Source organism: Mustela nivalis, assembly GCF_964662115.1.
Source record: "Mustela nivalis genome assembly, chromosome: 19".
In the NCBI taxonomy this organism is placed as follows: Eukaryota; Metazoa; Chordata; class Mammalia; order Carnivora; family Mustelidae; genus Mustela; species Mustela nivalis.
In genome coordinates, this window is record NC_139038.1 from 43,630,172 (window position 1) to 43,651,787 (window position 21,616).

Below are 21,616 nucleotides of genomic sequence, written 5' to 3' on the forward strand. Positions count from 1 at the left end.
CCCTTAGAGTAGAGGTTTAGAAAGCTCAGAGTCTGAAACCAGAGTCTCAGAGTTTCATCCCCGCACCACTATGTGCTAGCTCTGTCACCCTGGGCACATTACTTACCTTATATGGACCAGTAATATAGAGATAGTACTACTACTTACCTCACTGAGGTATAGGACTGAGTGATTTTAGGATTAAATGCAGGCATAAGGCACACAGAAAAATACCTGGGACATGCTGAGTTCTATATGCTAACCTTATTAGAAGAAAAACAGTGGATTGGGACATCTCAGTGGCTCAGTTGGTTAATAAGTGTGTGCCTATGGTGCAACTCATGATCCATGAGTCCTGGGATGCAGCCCTGCCATGGGCTCTTTGCTCAGCAGGGGGTCTGCTTCTCCATCTACTGCTGTTCTCTTTGCTTATGCTCTCCCATTCTCTCTCTGACAAATAAGTAAATAAATAATAAAATCTTTCAAAAAAGAAAGAAAAAACAGTGTATCCTACGAGTGTTCTAAGAACCAAGGAGAGTAATTTAGGGGAAGCCTTTTTCCATACTTGTAGAACAATACAAGTAGAAATGTATTTTTCTTCTCTTTGTGAATTGAAAGACTAGCATCCTGGAGATTGATGGTGATGATTTTCATTTCTTACAGCCTTACTATTTGCCAGGGACATGACTTCTGTTAGTTAAGCGTCACAAGATCCAGAGATGGTTCTTAGTTTTGGCTGACAATTGTGACTGCATAGCAGAGTGTAGGAGGACAGTGTGCTGCAGACTCTGGGGCCAGGCTGCCTGGGTCTGAATCCTTGCTCAGCCTCTTACTGGCTGTGTGAACCCAGCTGTGTTGCTTACACCCTGTGCCTTGGGTTTCTAGTCTATAAATGAGAATGATGAATATAGTGGTTTTGAGCATTAAAGGAGATAATTTTGTGAAGTGCTTAAGACAGTGTTTGATGTATAGTATTTGTTTAAGGAAGAATGAAAGCGAGAATCAGACTCCTTGCTGAGCAGGGAGATGGATACAGGGCCCAGTCTCAGGACTCTGAGATCATGATGTGAGTTAAAGGCAGATGCTTAACTGACTGAGACGCCCAGGTATGCCTGTCATCACCATTTTCACTATTACTGTAGATAGAGTTCTGTGGGCATTCAATATATGCTGGGGATTAACTCTGTTGATATTATTGGTATCACCAGTAGAGCACAGGGCCTGTACACAATAGGCACTCAGCACACAGGGAATCAATGAATGCATACTCTAGAGCCAGTCTGCTCAGATTCCCATTCTGGCTCTATCACATTAGAGCTTTGTGATCAGGCAACTTATTTAATCTCCTTATGCTTGTTTCTGTCTCTGTAAACGAGGGTCTCAGATTCCTAAATTAATGGGGTTGCTGTGAGCAGGAGGTAAGCCAGCCCATTCGCATGCCTGCAGACACACACACACACACACACACACACGTAAGGCCACACTGCCCTCTGCTGACCACACCGTGTAAATGCATATTTAAGTCCCATGGGCCTCCTTCCACCCTAGGTCCAAGGCATCCCTGTACCTGCCTTAATGCGCACAGACACAAGGATGGACCTCTGTGTCCTCCTTACCTCCCTTCAAGTCGGGACCGGGCTGCTCCCCACAGCTGATTCAGCCACCTCAGGATGTTCGCTCAGGTCGTTCTCCCCCTCCATGGGCCCGATGCGGTTCCTGCAGGATCGATGGCTCTTGCTTGGTTTCTGAGCAGCTGCCCAGGCCAGGAAACCCAGGCCCTCAGGGCTCGGGTTTTGAAGGCTCCCATCTACCTCTGGCCTGCAGGAAAACTGTCGCAGGGAGCCAGATACCTGGGACCTGGCTCTGTCATGGACCCCAGACATGAAGAATGTGCACTCCATGATGAGGAATACAACACTCGCACCCTCCCCAGAGTTTCTCACCTCACTGCCTCCGCTCAGAGAGGTGGGTGAATATTTAATCCTCCCCAAGCTCTAGGTCTTGACTCTAGCAGCTTCCCTTGGCCTGAAACATAATGGAACTCTCAACCTTTAACTTAAATATTGATGCAAATTCTGCATACTCTTCCCCATTAGTTTAGCATGTTTCCATCTGAACCCTGCTTTTAGCCCATCCATGTCTGAGCCTTTCGGGGACTCCTACGGTGTCAATCTGCACTATTGGTCAGAGGGAGGGTCTTGCCACACTTGCCAGCCAGTCCTGCAAAGTGGTTGCAGGACCACGTGAGGGTTCATGTGGTTTAGAGCAGAATACTGACACCAAGACCGCTGCTCTCATCCAGGAAAGAGGATGCATGACACACCATTAGAATTTTCATAGGAATTGCACTGAATCTATAGATTGTTTTGGGTAGTATGGGCATTTCAATCATGGTAATTCTTCCAACGCATGAGCATGAAGTATGTTTCCATTTGTTTGCGTCTTCTTCGATATCTTTCAGCAGTTTCTGGTAGTTTTCAGTATACAGGTCTTTGCCTCCTTGATTAATTAGACTCTAGGTATTTTATTTTTTTGATCCATTTATAAATGGGATTGCTTTCTTACTTTCTCTTTCCTATAGTTAATTTGCCTTTACCGCTAACTGGTCTTAAGTTTTACCTTTATCTCTCTTGCCATCAGTAACCATTATTCTGACTTCTAAAACCATTGATCAATTTTGCCTTCTCACTTATACAAATGGAGTCATACAGTCTGTGCATCTTTGTATCTCACTTCTCTTCAAATAATGCCTGTGAGATTTATACATGTCATTGTCTGTATCTGTACCAATAGTTTATTCTTCATCATTTTGTAGAATCCCATTCTTTGAACATACCTAAAATGTACTTCACTCTACTTTTGGTGAGAATGAAATTGTTTCCAATCTGGGATAACATGAATAAAGTTGCTATACATATTATAGTACATGTCTGTTGCTGAATACTTGCAGAGATTTTATGATTGGTATATATTCAGGAGTAGAGATGCAGAATTGTAATGGTGTACATAGTTTAAGTTTGATTAAGTTATTACCACACAGTTTTTTAATGCCTAACATATACTCCTACCACAGTGGAAGCTGAATAAAATTGAATAATAGTTCCAATTGCATAATTATGCTGAGCAAAATAAGTCAGAGAACGACAAATATCATATGATTTCACTCATGAAAAATCATTTATGAGCACTGGATTTTGTACTGTGTGCTGAATCACTAAATCCTACACTTGAAACTAATATTATACTTTATGTTAACTAACCAGAATTGAAAATAAAATTTAATTAATTAAAAAGTTCTATTCGCTCCATACCCTCAACAACACTTGTTATTATGAATCTTTCAAACTTTAGTTATCCCTATAAGCATGCAGTATTATTTCATCAGAGTTCTCCTATAATTTTAAGGGCCATGTAGTAGTTCCTTCTGTCAAGATGATAAAGTTTTTTAGTTTACTAATCTTTAATTGTTGGAGGCTTGTTTTTGTTTTCTTTTTAATTCTTTACAAAACACCTGGATGATCATCCTTTAATATAAAATTTTTGTGTGCCAATATCAGAAATGAAAAGAGAGTTATCACTACAGAGGCAACTGGGTGGCTCAGTGGGTTGAAGCCTCTGCCTTCAGCTCGGGTCATGATCCCAGGGTCCTGGGATTGAGCCCTGCATTGGACTCTCTGCTCAGCGGGGAGCCTGCTTTCTCCTCTCTCTCCCCCCCCCCGCCTCTCTGCCTACTTGTGATCTCTGCCTGTCAAATAAATAAGTAAAATTAAAAAAAAAAGAGTTATCACTACATATCTTACACTTAAAAAAGTTAGGGGCACCTGGGTGGCTCAGTTGATTAAGTGTTTGCCTCAGCAGTTTTGGCTTAGGTCATGGTCTCAGGGTCATGGAATTGGGCCCCACGTTGGGCTCTGTGCTTAGGAAGGAGCCTGCTTGAGATTCTCTCTCTCCCTCTATGCCTGTACCAATCTCTCACACTCTCTCTCTAACATACATAAATCAATCTTCTTAAAAAAAAAAAGATAACAAGACAATACTATGAGCAGTTTTATGTCAACAGATTCAACAATGTAGACGAAAATGGAAAGATGCCTTGAAAAATATACTTTAGTGGCACCCACGTGGCCCAGTGGGTTAATCCTCTTCCTTGGGCTTTGGTCATGATTTCAGGGTCCTGGGATTGAGCCCAGATTGGTCTCCCTGCTTCCCCCTCCTCCTCTGCCTGCCTGTCGACTTGTGATCTCTCTCTCTCTCTGTATCAAATAAGTAAAATCTTTAAAAAATATATATAACACCACAAAATAAAACAAAAATCTGAATGATTCTATATCTATTATAATAATTGAAATAATTATTAACAACTTTACCAGAAGGAAAGTCCTAGATCCAAGTAGTTTTACTGGCAAATCCTATCAAACATTTATGGAAGAAATAACACCAAAATTACAAAAACCCTTTCAGACAGTAAAGGAGCAAGTAACACTGGGTGTTATGAGGTTTTAAGCCTTTGCCAATGTGAAAAGTTAAATCACTTTAATCTTATTTGTCCTTTCATTACTAATAAGATTGGATTTTTTTTAAAGATTTTTGTTTGTTTTCAGAGAGAGACAGTGAGAGTGGGAACACAAGCAGGGGCAGTGGGAAAGGAAGAAGCAGGCTTCCCACTGAGCAGGGAGCCTGATGTGGGGTGTGATCTGAGCCATGACCTGAGCCAAATGGAGATGCTTAACAACTGAACCACCCAGGTGCCCCAAAATGTTTCTTTTTTTAAAAGAAAATGTATTTATTTGAGAGAGAGAGAGATACCACAAGTAGGCAGAGGGGCTGGCAGAGAAAGAGCAGGGGAAGCAGGCTCCCTGTTGAGCAAAGAGCCTGATGTGGGTCTCGATCCCAGGACTCTGAGATCATGACCCAAGCTGAAGGCAGAGGCTTAACCCACTGAGCCATCCAGTTGCCCCAGATTGAAGTTTTCTGTATATTTGCTGTCCTTTTCCCATTTTAAAATCTTTGAGAGAGGGCGAGAGAACAAGGGAGAGAGAACACGAGTTTGGAGGGGAAGGCAGAGGAAGAGAAAGAGTCAGAGAAGAGAGAATCTCAAGCAGGCTCCCCACTGCATGGGGAGCCTGGCACTGACATGGGGCTCAGTCTGACAACTTAAAGTTCATGAACTGAGCCAAAATACATCAAGGGTTGGACCCCTAACTGAGTGAGACTGAGCAGAGTGTGGTGTGCTCATTATGAAAGTAAAAGTCCTCAGTTCACAGTCCCTCTACCTCCACGCTATGGTCTAAAATACCTGCTTGTCATTAGAGCACTTTTGACCTAAGGTATCATTCAAAGACTGCAACTGTGGGAGAGACGGATCATTAATCCAGTCACTCCTCATTTACTAGATTTTCAGTAGTGCACTAAGGCACAAGGAGACAAGGTAGTTCGGTTTTGATTGAGAAAGGAGACAGGTCGTGAAAAACCAGAATATAAAAACCATAAAACTCAGTCCTGAAGGAGGCCCCATGCGGCCTGATAAGTGGAGTTAAAGAAGCAAAACAAGCCCTCTGGCAAAATATTTTATTACAGACCAGGGCCTGTACAATATTTGTCTGGGGGATAATCTGTTCAGGGAACCAGAAATGTAATAAGACAAAGAAAAGTGCAGGATTATAATTCTTGGAGAGACTGAGAGTGTGTGGCTGGAAGTAATTTGGAATATTGTCTAAGAAACCCATAAAGGACACAGGAGTCAAAGGAGGAAGTTGCTAACCACCTACCTGAGCAATGTAGATCAGACCAACTGCAGGGATTTGCTTCTGACTGAGAGGGGCATGCGAGTTTTGGGCCAGAGGTGCTTTGCTTGACACTCTAGGGATGAGGCTGCACACTGTCACCTCTTTCTTTTTAATCCTTCCCCACGCAGCAAGCAGCTCTTTCTCCAAACAGATGTTGAACAAGTGTCTAAAGGATGTTGGTTAAATTTTCGTTATGAAGCATATTGGGGTCCCTGAAGGGCTGCCCATCTCAGTCTCACCCTGGCTGCAAGAATGTGGAGAGAAGAGAAGTGGAGAGATGCCACACTTTTCCTGGTACTCACTTGAATCCTCAAACTCTCCAGCTTGTTCACTCCTCCCTTCCTGACAAAACAAAGAGAAAAAGAAGAAAAGGGTAAAAGTCGGAGGATGTATTCGGTTATAAAACACCAGAACTCCTTTCCCCTGCCTATAATGTAAAGGTGATAGAGCTCCGACATCTCCTATCCCCCATTCCAAAATTGGAGAAGCTCTGAAAAATAAAACTGTTTCTCATATTTCATTTGATGCAAAACCTGACCTATCAGGAAGTGAAACTCTGTGTAGTCTTTATCCTAATCAGTAGACATATTCATATATTTCAATGCAGAAATATTTACTGGTATGATTTCAAGATGCAGCTCCATGGTTTTATGTACCATATCACCTTTATAAAAGCTGAGAAACAATGAAATCTATAACACGTTAGCCCTATAGTTTTCAGGTAAGAAATAATATTGAAAGATATTTCAGAAACGATAAGTGAGAGAATGTTCACAAAGCACCCAGAACGTGCCTGACACCCAAGAAACAGGAATTCAGTTTCCTTCTGCCCATGTTTGGCTTATTTGGAGAAGGAGCTCTTCTTCAGAAATTAGCTCCAGGCTGGATAATGGGGATCAGATATTACCAATGAGGTACAGAGTGAAAATATTTGCAACTTCTACAACAGAGATCTAATATATATCTAACATATCCAGAACTCTCAAAGAAGAAAAAGACCAAACTTGGTAGGAAAATAGGAAAAATAAACGAATAGATAGTTTATAGGAAATGATAAGCAAATGTTCCTTAAACATTAAAAAAAAAAAAAAGCCCACAGAGGGTTACAAGAGGGAAGGGATGGGGTGAAAGGGTAATCGGGTGATCGGTCCTGAGGAGGGCAGGTGTGGTGATAAACACTGGGTGTTACATGCAACTAATGAATTTTTGAACACTACATCAGAAACTAATGATGTAGTATATGTTGGTTAATGGGACATAATAACAATAATGATGATAATAATAATAATAAATAAGCCACCCTTGGAAGACTTCTTGTTTTCTGCTCCCTTCAACCAAGGTCCCTGTTCCCTCTTCTGGGTGCTCTCTCCTTCCGTTCCAATCTCCTGTCCGAGAACCACGAGGTGAACAATGTAGAAAGCAAAGCAGGACCAAACTGCAACAACAAGCAATTACACAACCAGAGTAGGAGGTTCCAGCCCTCTCTCAGCAACTCAATGCAGTCTACAGAGCATCCACGAAATACAGGTCTTGACGGCAAACCATCTGAATCCCACAGCTGTCTCCATACATCTGTCCACATCCACATCCACTGCGGAGGACACATTGATTTTAGGCACAGAGACCATTACAAAAATGCTCCCGATTTACTTTGGCCATAAGGGTAATTTCAATCTGTTTCAGAGGCATGAAATCACACAGAACATGTTGTGGTAACATAATGTGCTAGAAATCACTGATATAAAACTAACCAGAAATTCTCATATGTTTAGACAGAGAGAAGTACCTCTAACAATGATATAGGAGTAAAGAAATAGAAAAAAAAGAGCTACATTGGAACTGAATGATATGAGCATGATACAATTGTAATCAAATATGTCTTTGGCTGAGAATTTCCTGGAAATGTGGTGAGAACAAAATTATGCCTAATAGACTGAACCCTATAAATCCTATGTGATGAAGGAGAACACAGACCCATCCTGACATAGGCCTCCTGTCATTTGCTACCAATATCCCACGTCCCTCCAACCCTGCACAGTACCCCAGATGGACTGGCACCATGTGGTGGCCCCAAGTGGCTCCAGAAAGGATGCCAAGCTGTCCTCTGACTCAGAAAGTTGGATGCAGTCCTGTAGACATGCTCTGACCAGTAAGATGTGCGAGGCAGTGAGACGTGCCATCTCGAAAAGAACACCTGGGACTGAGTTTGGCTCCTGCTCCATCCATCTCATATAGCACCTGGCAATTACCTATGGTGGGTGCTCTTTTATCCTGGCCCCATGAAGACCGTTTGGACATGTGGCAGGTGCTAGAAACATACTTCTCTAATAAAAGCTGCTAAGGTACAGGGTTACAGGTTACTCACAGTAACATCTGGCCCTTCCTAACTGGCACGCATCCTCCAGGCTTCTCTCTGTGAGGCAGCACAGCCTTAAAGGCAAACCATGAACTCTCTTGTCTGAGACATAGGGTTTGACTTCCATCTCTGTCCATGTCTTTATTCCAACCTCAGGCAATTTACTGTGAGTCTCTGAGCCTCCATTTCTACTCTATAAGGTGGTTGGTTATACCATCTCAGGTTTGGGGGGATTAAGGAAATAATAATACATGTAAAGTTTGAGTCAGCAACTGGCACAGACAGCAAATGCTCAATAAATTTTTGCTGTATACCTTTATGTCTCAATTGTAAACATTCTGAAAGCTCAGAAATGTATTGTGACAAAAGAAGGACTTGTTCAATTTTTGGCTTGTGCATCCTTTTGATCTGTGTTTTTCAACAAACAGTGTAATATTTACATTCATTGACAGTATTTTTCCTCTTAACAAGGTACTCTGCTCTTTTTAAGTTCGAAATTATAGCTTGCTTCAGCTTTTTAAATTATTTAATGTTAAATATTGCCAATAATTTAATCGTTTTTCTATTGTGGGGCATTTTCATGGGCTGCACACGGCATCAAAAACAAATGAAGTAGATTAAAGCATATGATGTATTACAGGCTAGAATGAACACTTTGTTCACTTTTGTTTGTCATGTATCTATATATGTCTACATATATGTATATATGTATACAATTTAAGATGTACTCCCAGAGACTCTAAGATGGTGGAGAAATAGGAGACCTTCATTTCATCTGGTCACAGGAATTCAGTTAGACAGTTATCAAATCATTCTGAACGCCTGTGAACTCACCCAGAGATGTAAGAAAAGAGTAGCTGCAACTCTACAAATATAAAAGCGACCTCTTTCTACAAGATAGGACATGTGGAGAAGTGAATTCGCATTGATATATGGGAAGATAAACTGCAGGGAGGTACCAGAAAATGATATAGTAGAGGACTGCAAAGTAAGGACTTTTAGAAGTTTGCTCTGATGAGGGTCATTCCTGCTTGAACGGTACCCAGGTGGTGAAGCAGGGCAGAATCCTAGGTAGGACAGTGTCATCTCGAGATGCCCAAGGTCACAGAAATAACAGTGTTGCCGAGTGTGGCAGAGCTCCCAGGCATTGAAGTGGGGACTCTTGCTGGAATCATCAAGCCCCAGTGTGGACTCTCAGCTCCAGGCTGCCAGAAGCCATGGGACCCAGCAACAGCACACAGTGCCAGCAGAGACCCAGCAACAGCACACAGTGCCAGCAGGGACCCAGCAACAGCACACAGGCAACATCCCCTCTCCTCCCAGAAGGAGCGGCCTGGGTGTGCCCTGCAGGAGTCTCTAGGGTTTGGAGACTCAAACAGGGTTCTGCCCTGAGATACAAATGCTATTCATAGGCTGGGTTAGCACACAGAGCAGACAGAGACCAGGGAGCCAGGAACGATTCACTGCTTTTCCCTGAGGGTGCACTGAGGAATGGGGCCTCAGACTCTTGGATCCCGGCCTGGACTTTGTGAGGCTGTCTTTTTCATTCTCCTCCTCTAAGGAGGCACAGAGAACCTTCAGGGAACAAAAGCTGGAGCAAACTGGAGTAGATTACTGAGCTTGACACCTAGGCAAGTGCAGTGCAATTCTGCCCTGGGGCAAAAATGCCACAGAATCAAGGCAACAGGCTCCTTACCCAGAGGATCAGCAAGAACACACCACCAAGTTTAATGATCACTGAGAATGCCCAAACCCCAGAGCTAGGGGAATATAGCATATAGAATTCATGGGTTTTTTTTCCCCTTGGCTTTAAAAATAAAAATATTTTTCATTGTGTTGTTAGTCACCATCAAATATATCATTAGTTTTTGAGGCAGTGTTCCAAGATTCATTGTTTATGTACAACAGCCAGTGCTCCGTACAATACATGCCCTCCTTAATACCTACCACCAGATTCACGCATCCCCCCCACGCCCTCCCCTCCAAATCCCTCAGTTTGTTTCTCAGTCTCTCATGGTTCAGCTCCCCCTCTGATTTCCCCCAATTCACTTTTCCTTTTCTCTGCTGATGTCTTCCATGTTATTCCTTATGTTCCACAAGTAATTGAAACCATATGATAATTGACTTTCTCTGCTTGACTTAGTTCATTCAGCATAATCTCCTCCAGTCCCATCCACACTGATCCAAAAGATGAGTATTCATCATTTCTGATGGCTGAGTAATATTCCATTGTATATTATGGACCACATCTTCTTTATCCATTCACAGTTTTGTCTTTCAGTTTTAATTTTTTGGTCTCTCTTCTTGTCAACCAATTTATTTTATCCACAGTTCTTTAATCTTAACTTTCACTTTCGTACTTAACTTTCTATCCTTCCATTATATTTAATTTTCTTTTTGTAAATATTTAAGTTTCTCTTTCTTTATAAGTTTGGGGTGCAGTTTTTTCTAACAGACCAAAATACACCTAGAATCTATTGTAGTATTCTCTTTGCTTTAACTGCCTAATCATACTCGCTTTTCTTCCTCTCCCTCTTTCTCTTCCACTTCTTGTTTTTGTATGTTAAGTTTTTTAGTTGTTTTTGTTTTGTTCTGTTTACTTCAAGTCTTTTTAAATTTTCATCTTCATGGATACATTCTATCCTTTCTGTATATTTAATTTTATTTTTGTGTATATACATGTGAACATATATATAAAATATATATATATATATATATATACATATATATGTTATAAGATTATATATATATGGAAATCTGTAAATTTGTAAAATATAGAAGTGCCAACAGGGACCATATTATTTCATATGTATTATATAATACTGTATATTGTATGTATTATTTATATATATTTCATATGTATATTTATGGAAGATTTTCCTTCTATACAATATTGAGGTGGAGCTTTTTCTAACAAACCAAAAGATACACTCAGGATATGTAGCGTATTGCTCTGTTTTCCCTACATGTCCCATGATATTCTCTCTGTTCTTTTTACCTGGCTGAGTAACTTCCCTTTTTTTTTTCTTTTTTTTGGTTTTTGGACTTTTAGGTTTCATTTATAGGTGGGTATTATAGAGGGCACAGATTGCATGGAGCACTGGGTGTGGTGAAAAAATAATGATACTGTTATGCTGAAAATAAGTAAATGAAAAAAAATTGAAAAATAAAAAGACCTCATGTGAGACAGGAATCCATCAGAATCCTAGAGGAGAACATAGGCAGTAATCTCTTCGATATCAGCCACAGGAACTACTTTCAACATATGTCTGCAAAGGCAAAGGAAACAAATGCGAAGATAAACTTTTGGGACTTCATCAAAATCAAAAGCTCCTGCACAGCAGAGAATATGGAGCTTGAAATCATATATGGAAAGTCTTGGGGGATAAATAAAAGTCACACAAACACACAAAAAAATATAATGGCACTAACTTCCTATCTTTTCATAGTTACTCTGAATGTAAATGAAATAAATGGACAATCAAAAGGCACAGGGTATAGGATTGGATGAAAAGGCCAAGACCCATCCATAATGTTATTTAAAGAGAATCAGTTTAGACCTAAAGATACCCCCAGACAGGAAGTGAGGGTTTTGGAAAAATATTTATCATGCTAATGGACATCAAAAGAAAACTGGCATAGCAACCCTTATCAGACAAATTAGATTTTATGGGCACCTGGGTGGCTCAATGGGTTAAAACCTTTGCCTTCGGCTCAGGTCATGATCCCAGGGTCCTGCGCTCGAGCCCCACATCAGGCTCTCTGCTCAGCAGTGAGCATGCTTCCCTCTCTCTCTCTCCTGCCTCTCTGTCTTCTTGTGATCTCTGTCAAATAAATAAATAAAATCTTTTTAAAAAATTAGATTTTAAACCAAAGACTGTCATAAGAGATGAAGAAGGCTACTATATCATATTAAAGGCTCTATCAAACAAGAAGATCTAATAATGATAAATATTTGTGTTGCTAACACAGGAGCAGCCAATTATATAAGCAAAATATAACAAAATTAAAGAAACACAGCAAAAGTAATACAATAGTAGTAGGGGACTTGAACACCCCACTTACAGGAATGGACCTATCATTTAAGCAGAAAATCAACCAGGAAACAAGTGTTTTGAATGACACAGGGCACCAAGTGGACTTCACATATATATTCAGAACATTCCATCCTCAAGCAAAAAAAAAAAAAAAAAGACATTTTTCTTGAGTACACATAGAACATTCTCCTCAATAGATTACATACTGGGTCACAATCACATTTCAACCAGTACCAAAGACTGGTATTATTCCTCACGTATCCTTAGACCCCAGTGCTGTGTGAATTTTTAACTTAATCATGAAAGGAACTCACATATATGGAAAGAACTCACATACATGGAGGCTAAAGAGCTTCCTACTAAAGAATGAATGGGTCAACCAGGAAATTAAACAAGAACTGAAAAAAATCATGTAAACAAATGAAAATTAAAAAAAAAGAAAACAATGGTTTAAAACGTTTGGGATGCAGCAACGGTGGGCCTGAGAGGGAAGCATATAGTAATACAAGGCTTTCACAAGAAACTAGAAGAGTCTCAAATACACAACCTATCCTTACACCCAAAGGAGCTGGAAGAAGAACAGCAAAGAAGCCTAAACATGGCAGATGAAAAGAACTAATAAAAATCAGAGCATAAGACAATGAAATAGAAATCAAAGAATGGTAGAACAGATAAATGAAACAAGGAGCTAGTTGCGTGAAAGAATCCATAAGATTGATAAACCCCTGCCAGACTTATCAAAAACAGAAAAGAAAGGAACTAAATAAATATAATAATGAATTGTATTTGACCAACAACAAAGAAATACAAACACTGAAGAAACACAATTATAAGAACATATAATAAGCAGTTCTACGTCAACAATTAGGCAATCTGGAAGAAATGGAGGCATTCCTAGAGTTGTCTAAACTACCAAAACTGAAATGGGAAAAAATAGAAAACCTGAACACATAACCAGCCAGGAAGTTGAATCAATAATCACAAACCTCCCAACAACAAGAGTCCAGCACCTGATGACTTCACAGAGGAATTCTACCTCAAAAGGAACTCTACCAAACATTTAATGAAAAACTTACACCTATTCTTCTGACACTGCTTCAAAAAACAGAAATGGGAGGAACACTTTCAAACACTTTCTGTGAAGCCAGCATTACCTGCTCCCCAAAACAAAGACCCCAGCAAGAAGGAGAATTACAGGCCAGTATCCTGATGAACATGGATGCAAAAATTGTCACCAAAATACTAGCCAATAGGATCCAACAGTCCATTAAAAGGATTATTCACCGCAACCAAGTGGTATTTATTCCTGAGTTGCAAGGGTGGCTCAATATCTGAATATCAATCAATACGATATACTCCATAAATAAAATAAAGAACAAGAACCATATGATCCACTCATAGATGCAAAAAAAAAAAAAAAAGCACTGACAGGTATAGCAATTTTTCTTGATTAAAAGTCTTTACAGAGTAGGGCTAGAAGGAACATACCTTAATATCATAAAAGTCAAATAAGAAAAGACTAGTGAATATCATTCTCAGTGGGGAAAAACTGAGAGCATTTCCCCTAAGAACAGGAATATAACAGGGATGTCTACTATCACCACAGCTATTCAACACAGTACTAAAAGTCCTAGCCTCAGCAATCAGATAAAGAAGAAATGAAAGGCATCTGAATCAGCAAAGACATAGTCAAACTCTCACTCTGCAGATCACAAGGTACTCTATGTGGAAAACCCAAAAGACTTCACTCCAATATTCTAGAACTCATGCAGAAATTCAGCAATATGGTAGGATATAAAATTAAAGCACAGTAATCAGCAGCACTTCTATATCATGTGAGAGAAGAACGGAGAAATTAAGGAGTCGATCCCCTTTACAATTGCACTCAAAACTGTAATATACCTAGGAATAAACCTAACCAAAGAGGCATAGGATTTGTCCTCTGAAAACTATGGAACACTCACGAAAGAAATTGAGGAAGACACAAATAAGTGGAAAAACATTTCATACTCATGGGTTACAAGAATGAATGCTGTTCAAATGTCTATGCTGCCTACAGCAATCTATATATTCAACGCAATCTCTATGAAAATACCATCAACTCTTCACAGAGCTGGAAGAAATAATCCTAAAATATGTACAGAGCCACAAAAGACCCTGAAAATCCAAAGGAATGTTGAAAAATAAAACCAAAGGTGGTGGCATTATAATTCCTGACTTTAAGCTCTATTACAAAGCTGTAGTCATCAAGACAGTATGGTACTGGCAAAAAAACAGACACACAGAGCAATGGAACAGAACAGAGAGTCCAGAAATGGACCCTTACCTCTATGGTCAACCAATCTTTGACAAGGCAGGAAAGAATAGTCAATGGAAAAAATGCAGTCTCTTCAACAAATGGTGTTGGAAAAATTGGACAGCCACATGCAGGAGAATGCAAGGGGGACCATTTCCTTACACTATCATCAAAATGGATGAAAGACCTAAATGTAAGACAGGAATCTAGAGGAGAACACAGACAGGAACCTCTATGACCTCAGCCACAATAACTCCTTGCTAGACATATCTCCAAAGGCAAGGGAAACAAAGGCAAAAATGAAGTACTGGGAATTCATCAAAATAAAAAGCTTTTGCACAACACAAGAAACAGTGGACCATACCAAACAACTGACAGAATGGGAGAAGACTATTGGAAATGACCTATCAGATAAAGATCTGGTGTCCCAGATCTATAAAGAATTTATAAAAGTCAACACTCAAGGGACAAATAATATAGTCAAGAAATGGGGAGAAGACATGAACAGACACTTCTCCTAAGAAGACATACAAATGGCCAACAGGTACATGAAAAAATGTTCCACATCACTCAGCATCAGGGAAATAGAATTCAAATGCACAATTAAATAAAAGAAAAAAAGCACAATGAAATACCACCTCACACCAGCCAGAATGCCTAAAATTAACAAGTCAGGACATAACAGATGTTGGTGAGGATGCAGAGAAAGAGGAATCCTCTTAGAGTGTTGGTGGAATGCAAGCTGGTACAGGCACTCTAGAAAACAGTATGGATGTTCCTCAAATAATTGCAAATAGAGCTACCCTACGACCCTCCAATCACAGTACTGGCTATTTACCCTCAAGATACAAAATGTAATGATCTGAAGGGGCACATGCACCCAAATGTTTACAGCAGCAATGTCCACAATAACCAAACTGGGAAGAGCCCAGATGTCTTCCAATCCATTCCAGTCTTCCTATCCATTCCAAAAGATGAATGGATAAAGATTATATAATGTGTGTTTGTGTGTGTGTGTGTACACATACACACATACACACAATGGAATGCCACTCAAGCATCAAAAACTGAAATCTTGCCATCTGCAATGACACTGGAACTATGACAATAGAACTAGAAAGTATTACTGTAAACAAAATAAATCAGAGGAAGACAATGATCATATGATATCATACTATCATACTAGTGAAAATATGTGGAATTTAAGGCACAAAACAGAGCATCATAGGGGAAGAGAGGGAAAAATAAAACCAGACGAAAGCAGTGAGGTGCACAAACCAGAAGTACTCTTAATCATAGGAAAGGAACTGAGAGCCTCTAGAGAGGAGGATGGTGGAGGGATACAGTAACTGGGTGATGGGCATTAAGGGGTGCATGTGACGTAATGAGCTTTGTGTTTGATAAAAGACTGATATCACTGACCTCTACCTCTGAAACCTGTAATATATACTAACTAACTGGAATTAAATTAAAGAACTAAAAACAAAAACAATGTACTGCCTACTATGACTAATGTTTTGAAAAGCATGTTAGCAGTTCTTGATTTGAATTTCTTTTTCAAATTTTGAAAGATGACATAAAGCCTTCAGGGGCACCTCAGTGACTCAGTTTTTTAAGCACCCAACTCTTGATTTTGGCTCAAGTCATTATCTTAGGATCATGACATCAAGCCCTGAGATAGGGCCCAGGCTCAACAGAGTATCTTAAGTGAGCCTCTCTCTCCCCTATCCTCTATCTCTCCCCTGCCCCATTTCTCTCAAAGACAAATAAATCTTAAAAAAAAAAAAGATTACATATGAACTTCTCATAAAAAGATTACATTACATACATTACATACATATATTTCTAGACACTGGTCTGATGTTTTTTCCTGTAGGTTGACATGCCAGCCATAGATTTCCATTGGTTTTCCACCACAGGAAAGAAACTTTCGCTCTTTTGAGATGATATGCTACTATACAGAGAAAACACTAAAGACTCTACCAAGTAACTACTAGAGTGATTAATGAATTCAGTGAAGTTTCAGGATATAAAGCTAATACACAGAGATCTTTTGCATTTTTATACACTCCTAAGTTAAGTCAAGAAAGAGAAATTAAGAAAACAATCCTGTTTACAATTACTGCAGAATGTTTAAAACACCTAGCAATAAACTTAACCAAGGAGGTGAAGCACCTGTACTCTGAAAGCTATCCAACACTGGTGAAAGAAATGGAAGATGGCAGAAACAAATTCATGAGCAAATGCCATGTTCCGCAATTGGGACAACAAAGATTAAAATGTCCATACCACCTAAAAGAACCCATGGTTTAATGCAATCCTACCAAAATATCAACACCAGTTTTCACTCAACCAGAACAAAGAATCCAACAGAACAGAAAAGACCCTGAGTGGCCAAAGCTATCTTGAAAAAGAAGAACAACACTGGAAGTACCAAAATTCCAGATTTGAAGGTATACTACAATGCTGTAGTAATCAAAACAATAAGGCCTGGTACAAAAATGAACACACACATCAATGAACACAACAGACAGTCCAGAAATAACCCCATTCTTATATGGTCAATTCACCCATGACAAAGGAGATCAGAAATGCACAATGGGGAAAAGATCTGTCTCTTCAGCGAATGATATGGAAAGAGGACAGCCACCCACAAACAATGAAATTGCACTGCTTCCTTACACTATGCCTAAGAAAGACTCAAAAGAGATTAAAGACTTACATGTGAGACCTGACGCCAATGGCAGTATCACAGCCAATGAGGTTTATCCGAGGCTCGATTATTGCTAATTGAAAATTCCTAAAAGAATATAGGCTGTGATGTCTTTAATATTGACCAGACATGCCCAGGAATTGGGCCCAGACAAGGAGAAACAATGTTGCAAATCTAATGACATAAAAATTAAATAATGATAAAAAATATAATAAAAATATTTTAAATATTTAGATATTTATTAAATATTAATAAATATTAAATATCAATTATTTTTAATAGTTAAATATTATTAAATGTATATTTAAATATTTGTTAAATATTAAATAAATAAAATAAACAAAATGATAAAAAAGAGGGAATTCAGGCTTGGAGCAAAGAACAATCTGGCCCTGCCCCACATTCTATAATTCCCATTCCTGACAACTGTACCAGCATTAAAAGATTGGTCTGCTGACAACTTGAGAGAGTTCATGAACCACTATTGGCAGGGAAATGTTACAAGACCTTTTGCAAAGACTGCAAAAAGGGCATACCTTGCTTGTCCCACTTGCCCAACATACAATCTTGGGAAACAAACCCATACCTCCCCTGGGCATTTTAAAACACTCAATGAACCATCTGACATTTGGCAACTGAATTTCATGCAATTTCCTCATTTCATGGATAGAAGTAAGTGTTAGTTAATGTGCCTATGTCTTCTCACTAGACAAACGCTTTCCCTTGGAGAAAGGCCAATGACTCTTTTGTGGCTAAAATCCTGTTAGAAAAAAATTACCCCTCCCAGCGAAGCCCTCTTGAAGTATACACAGTGACCAGAAAACCCACTTTACCCTGCAGGCGTTTCACCAGTTTGCAATGTTTTGCTAGTTTTAGAAAAATTTCATTGTATGTTACTGTCCTCTGTCTTCAAAGTTAGTCTCACAAAATGAACACACTACTGGGGACTCCATTGGCAAAATCTATGGAGACTTTCCAGCTCCCTGGGTCAAAGGGATTGCTGTCACTCCTAAATCTCAAGTCCACCCCTTTGTGGAAATAGGTCTCTTCCCCTGGGAGATAGTCACTGGATTTGATTTGAATTCGATGTGCATTCGACCACTGCCTCTCTGGACCCACAGTTGGGAAAAGGGGATGTATTTCTAGAAAGCAAAGATCGAATTGCCTCTATTCAACCTAACCACACGGCAGTAGATCAGACTTTTTCATAGTGCACTCCCAGGGGACACTTACCTTGACTGCCACACCTTGCAACCTGGAGATTCTGTTGGGAAAAATCACAAAGATTCTCTCCAACATCCCCCGAGAAGCCTCTCTCCAATACTGCTAATAAAACCTTGCACTCCCAAACTCCAGGGAATGGACGCTTGGGTCCAGGGACACCTTTAAAGGAAGAACCAAAGCCTGACTTGACCTATATATCATCTGGTCACAAGAAGGTTAATACTGCACCAACTGAAATACAAATCATCTGGGGAGACAGCCTTCCCCACATGTATGGACCAGGCCTGCATTCCTCTCCTTACTATTGCTCCTTCTCCATATTCTGTGCAAAGAACACGTCATTTTCTGCATTCTGAGTCTCTTGCAAAAGGAAGAAACTTCTTTGGATTATGGCCTTCCCAGAAAACACTAATTTTGATCTTGTGAGCATTTCTAGACATTTAGATGGTTCAGAATTCAAAAGTCATTTCTTTACCTCTACTATTAACTGAATCCTGATTCCAATCCAAATGCATGGTTTCTGAACTTACAACATAACAGACCACTTTTGATAACACATAGAGTTCTAAACTGTTCTTTTGAAAGAACAATACTGTTTGGAAATGTCCCGGAAATATTCCTAGTCTTACAACACGTTCTCTAATGAACGCTTCATGTTTTTCAGTGTACTCTATGTCCTCAAACACACTCCCTGATTTCATTCAGTGCACTCTCACAGTATTTCACTATTTTGCTCATAGCCACTCATGGAGGACACTTCCAGGAGGCATACAGGATTCTGAGTTGGCCTTCATATGGAGAAACCCTCCCTCCTTCAGTCCAAACAAGTGCCAATATATATTTTTAGCTGGCTCCTATCATATGTAGAGTTCTGGTTTAGAAACAACATATGGTTTGGAATTGTCTCCATACTTTGGTTCTGTACTTGCTGTTCCTCAAATCCTTTGTGTTAACACCATGCCCAGTGAGGTGATGCTGGCTCACTGGTTTCAATCATGAGGAGATACAACCTTCACAAGGGGAGTGGGTGAGAGTTTCTCCCTTTTAAGCCTCTCTGTTCCTCAAGGCTCACTTGAGTAGTTTACAACTGTCATGCACATTCAACCAACTAGAAAAGGCTTTGCTGGCACTGAAACACAAAACCACTAAATACAAAGAGCTTGATTGTTGATTTGAAATTCCTCCAAGGAAAGTTTCCTGAAGTTTTAATTTATAGTACAATTAACTCACACACACTGTTGTATTCATTTCAGGTGTATAATCATGATTCAGCACTTCCATGCAATAGCTGGCATTCATCACAAGAAGACAACTCAGTCCCCATCGTCTGTTGAACCCATCTGCCCCACCAACACCTCCTTTCTGATTACCAACAGGTTGTTCTCTAGTTAAGAGTCTGTTTCGTAGTGTGCCTCTTTTTAATTTCTCTTCGCTCATATGCTTTATATCATAATTTCCACAAATGAGTGAAATCGTATAGTACCTACCTTTCTCTGACTGACTTATTTCATTTGATCAGACGGGACAAAGTCATAAGGGGAATGTCACAGCAGAGGGAAGAGGTTTTGGTAGGGGGTGTTATGACACAGTACCACTCCACATAAATGGGGAGCCAAAAGGAGGACATGGACTTGATCTTGCACATGGGTGTCCCACTATTCCAGCTAGCAGAACTCTATTCTCATCTCTCTATCCAGCCCCCCACCTCCTCCAACAGGCCTCACCCATGAAAAGCCATAAAGATTTGTACCACCAGATGCCTCCAATGCACTTTTGGTTCTTAACAGCCTTTCAAATTGCCCCGTCTCTGACAAGAGTGAACCTCTCCAAAGTTCCGCAATGTGCCAAAGGATCAGTCCCCGCTTCTTTGGCCTACATTCAGTTTTCCTTCCTTCTCAACAAACCCAACATTTGCTGATACTTCTAACCTTGAAGGTTACAAACTAGACGGCACTTTGTTTTACCTGGGGCTCTGATTGCAACAGTAATCCGCAAGTGGGCCCCAAGTGCATTCTTCTAAGACACCCTGAGAGACAGCAAGTTGTGTTTTCAGCTCCCTACTACATGCTGCTCTTGTTCCTCTTGATTCGGGATTTCTCCCAAGAAACAAGCCAGCTTCTGTAACAAACGAACCATGGCATCTCCGGTATGGCATTCCCGCGACCCCTCCATCTAGGGATCCTTGAGTAAAATAGGTCTTGTTCAAATATCCTCGAGGAAAATGGGGACCAAACCGTGAGAACAACACCAAAAATGTAACAATGAGGCGGCTTACCTACCAGCAGGTTTCTGGAAGCCACCCAGAGCCCCTCCCTCAGCTCTCAGCCAACAAGGCCGCTTCTGCATCGCAACACAGGAGCCACCAACCTGCTGCAAAGCCCCGAGGGTCTCTCCAGGGTAGCCTCAGAACTGGCTGCAAATGCAGCCCTGGCCCTCTGAGGGGCTCTGGGTCCTCAGCTGGTGGCAGAAACCCTTCTGGCTGTGAGGAAAGCAGCGTCAGATGACGCCATGGTGAGCCTTCTGCTCCCTAAATCTGCTGTGGTGCATGGGCACACAAGGTGCCCCTGCTGGCCTGAGGCGCTTGGGCGCCCTCTGCCTGCTTCCCTGGGAATCCCCGCAATGCTCTAAGCTGGGGCTGCTCAGCGGGAGGCACTGAGGCAGCTCTGGTTCCAGGGAGCCTGTTCTCTACACCAGGGCAGGCCTCTGTGTCAGCACCTCAGACACAAAGAAATCACTTCCTTCTTTCTCTGTGAGTGAAGAATGAATCGAACTTGACAATGTCACTACATAATGTGTAGTACTTGCACAACTCCATTCAATAATAAGACTACTGACATACAAAATGGAAAGTTATAGGGGCTCCTGGATGGATCAGTGGGTGATGCCTCCACCTTTGGTTTAGGAAATGATTTCAGGGTCCTGGGAATGAGCCCTGCATCAGGCTCTTAGCTCAACAGGGAGCCTGCTTCCCCCTCTCTCTCTGCCTGCCTCTGCCTACTTGGGATCTCAGTCAAATATATAAATAAAATATTTTTAAAAAATGTAAAGATAGATGCATTTGCCCACCAAAATAGTCATACTACACAATTACACTACTGTAATTTTTTTTCTTTCCTTCTTTTTCCTCTTAGGAACATTTTCCAGTCAGGCCAGGATATATGAAAGTACACTGATACAAGACATCATCTAGCACCATGATCTTGATCGTGAGAGTTTATTTTGACC